Source organism: Panthera uncia, unplaced genomic scaffold (genome assembly GCF_023721935.1).
Source record: "Panthera uncia isolate 11264 unplaced genomic scaffold, Puncia_PCG_1.0 HiC_scaffold_190, whole genome shotgun sequence".
Taxonomy (NCBI): domain Eukaryota; kingdom Metazoa; phylum Chordata; class Mammalia; order Carnivora; family Felidae; genus Panthera; species Panthera uncia.
This window is the reverse complement of record NW_026058580.1, coordinates 1-3,673: the sequence shown is the minus strand read 5'-3', so window position 1 is coordinate 3,673 and position 3,673 is coordinate 1.

Genomic DNA, 3,673 nt, shown 5'->3' with positions numbered 1-3,673 from the left:
CTCAGAAGAGTATGGTGCCCCAGAAGTCAAATGAAAAAGAAGCGTTATGGAGAATGGAGGCGGCAAGAGTGGTAATAAGAGTGTTATCAGGTCATAGGAACTGTTAAGAGCAGAATATTAAAATTTGGCAGATGGAGATGATTGGGGGATGGAGTAAAAAACCATAAAGAAGTATAAAGATCACCCTAGTAAATAATTTTTTCAAGACTAATAAGTTCACATCATAATCAAGATAACAGATTCAAAGAAAATCTGAAAATAGAAGAATTCTATACATAATCTCGGGAATTGCCAGCTTTCCTGAAATAGTACTTCAACAGTACATATACCATTTCACTGAGGGCATTATTATCTTAGAAATATATTTAAATAAGTAGGATTTTTTTTTCTGTAAAGTTAAATTCTTATTGTCTGCAAAGAAACGGTGTGCCAAAATTCCTAAAAAATGTCACTGAAAATCTAACTCAAATAAAGATCTTATCATGATAGAGTAACTAGGCCTGGTGTTGTCCCCCTGCCATAAACAGTGAGAATATTGGAAAGAACTCGTATCATAATTATTCACAGACATTGAGATAGCAAGAAATAGAGCACTGGCATCCCTGAAAGAAAGGAAAACAAACAAGGCAGACTCCCTATGCTTTCCTTGACTCTCTACTTAGAGGTACATCTGTATTGTGGTATAAAGAGAAGGCTCTCAGGCAGAGCACAGGTGTATTGCTAGCTTGAGGAGACAGAGATAGAAGTCCAGAGAACCTGAGACAATGGCAATTTGAGGAGAAAAGTATTGGAAAGAAGGAAGAAATCCATGGAAGAGCTCAAGACCTCTCCTTAAGGGTTCTCTTAAACCTTTGGCTGAATACTAAGCCATACATACTTAGTGTGGAGCTCAATGCATCTGGGCAAAAAATGACCGGAGATTTGAATCATTCCCAGATGTTATTCATGAGACATTTATGTACAAATTTCCATAGTGTAAAGATTTCTTCAACATTTGAGAAATTCTGTAGAGATGCCAGAATAGTCATTCTTAAGTAGGAAGTCTAAAACAACATTAAAGTAGCCCTCATTAAGCGTAAAAACAGGACTTGAAAAGATCGAGATGTCTGCAAATAACTAAACTGCCCACCGGAACAAAATGCAACACTCTTAAGAAGACAAGACAATCCATATACTCACCAATGTAGCATTGACAATGTCTACAATCTAATAAAAATATTTCTAGATCAGGGGTGAGGCTAAAACAACAGGAGAATATAATCCACATCCAAGAGAAAAATCACTAGAAAGAAACAGACTCAGAAACTATAGAGATGATACAATTAGCAGATGAGAACTTTAAAAATATAATCTGAAGTGAAAATTTAACTGATGGGCATTAACAATAGAATAGACACTCAAAAGAAAATATCAGTGAGTTTTAATACACAGAAGATACTATTCAAATTAAAGCACAAACTAAAACATTAAAACGAAATTAATAGAGCTTCAGTAACCTGGGAAAATATCTAGTCTAACATCCATGTAATGGTAATCTTGAAAAATGGGGCAGAGGAGGAGAAGAGAACATTGTCTGAGGAGTAGCTGAAAATTTTCCAAATGAAAACTATAAACCTATAGTTTATAAATCCATAGCAATTCTAAAAATCTCAATAAGTCTTATACAGGATAAAATGAAGACTACATCCGGGCATCTTACAATTAAACTGCTGAAAAAAGTCAGAGAAAAACAAGCACATCTTGTGGAAAGGAACAAAGATAAGAATGACTACAGACATCTTGAATTAAACTGTGCAAGCCAGAAGATCTTTAAAGTGCTGAAAGAAAGGAAAAATGTCATTCTGGAAATGTCCTCCTAAAATGCAAGGAAAATCAGGCCAAGAAAAAGCTATGAAACCGTAGCCAGTAGATGTCCTCTACAGGAAATGTTAAAGGGAGTTCTTTCAGTAAAAGGAAAATAATAACAGATGGAAACATATCTATAGCAAGGAATGTAAAGAGCTAGAAATAGTAAATATGTGATTAAGTATTAAATAATTTTTATCTTTCCTAATTAAAAAATATATAATCAACTAATTAAAATAAAAACATGTTTATAACATGTAGAAAATAAAATATATGACAAAAATAGAAAAAAATGGATAATTACCCAAAAGAAGGAAGAGAATGAGGAATTAGAGAAAAAATGACTGGATGAATAGAAAACAAATAGCAAGATGACAGATTTAAATGAAACCCTGTCAACAATTATACTAGATGTAAATAATCTAAGCACTACAAGTGAAAGGCAGGGATTATCAGACTAGATTTTTTTTTTTTTAAAGGGCAAGACTTAATTAACTATATTCTCTCTAGAAGAAACACATTTTTTTTTAATTTTTTTTTCAACGTTTTTTATTTATTTTTGGGACAGAGAGAGACAGAGCATGAACGGGGGAGGGGCAGAGAGAGAGGGAGACACAGAATCGGAAACAGGCTCCAGGCTCCGAGCCATCAGCCCAGAGCCTGACGCGGGGCTCGAACTCACGGACCGCGAGATCGTGACCTGGCTGAAGTCGGACGCTTAACCGACTGCGCCACCCAGGCGCCCCTAGAAGAAACACATTTTAAATATATAGACACAGGTCATGAGTAAAATGACTGAAAATACATACCATGTTCTCAATAATCTAAAAGAATTTGGAGTAGCTATATTAATAGCTAACAAAGTACATTTAAGAACAAAAAAGAATATAAGGGAAGAATATTTTGTAATGATAAAGAAGATATAATAATTTTTCAAATGTGCATACACCAAACAATAGAGGTTCAAAATAGATGAAGAAAAAGCAAAAATCTTTTCTGAGTAATTGATAGAATAAGTAGACAAAATAAGCAAGGATTAGTTGTCATATCACTATCAACCAATTTGACCTAATTATTACTTATAGAACATTCCCCACAACATCAGCAAAATGCACAGATCACTATCAAGGGCACATGGACATTTACAAACTATGTGTTGATCAATAAAACAAGTGTCAATAAATCTAAAAGGACTATAATTATATAGAATATGCTTGTTAACAACAATGGCATTAAATTAAAATGAATAATAAAATGCATTGTAAAATTCCAAATTATTTGAAAATAAACACAATTTAAATTTTTTTTAATGTTTTTATTTATTTTTGAGACAGAGAGAGACAGAGCATGAGCAAAGGAGGGGCAGAGAGAGAGGGAGACACAGAATCAGAAGCAGGCTCCAGGTTCTGAGCTGTCAGCACAGAGCCTGACGCAGGACTCGAACTCACAGACCGTGACATCATGACCTGAGCCAGGGTCGGAGGCTCAACTGACTGAGCCACCCAGGCGCCCCTAAAAATGAACACAATTTTAAATAACCCATGTATTAAAGAAGATATCACTAGGGATATTAGAAAATATTTGGAACTGAATTGAGATGAAATCACAGCACATTAAAATTTGTGGGTTAGGGGCACATGGGTGGTTCAGTCGGTTAAGCATCGGACTTCGGCTCAGGTCATGATCTCACCGTCTGTGAGTTTGAGCCCCGCGTTGGGCTCTGTGCTGACGGCTGAGAGCCTGGAGCCTGTTTCAAATTCTGTGTCTCCCTCTCTCTCTGACCCCCCCCCATTCATGCTCTGTCTCTCTCTGTCTCAAAAATAAACGT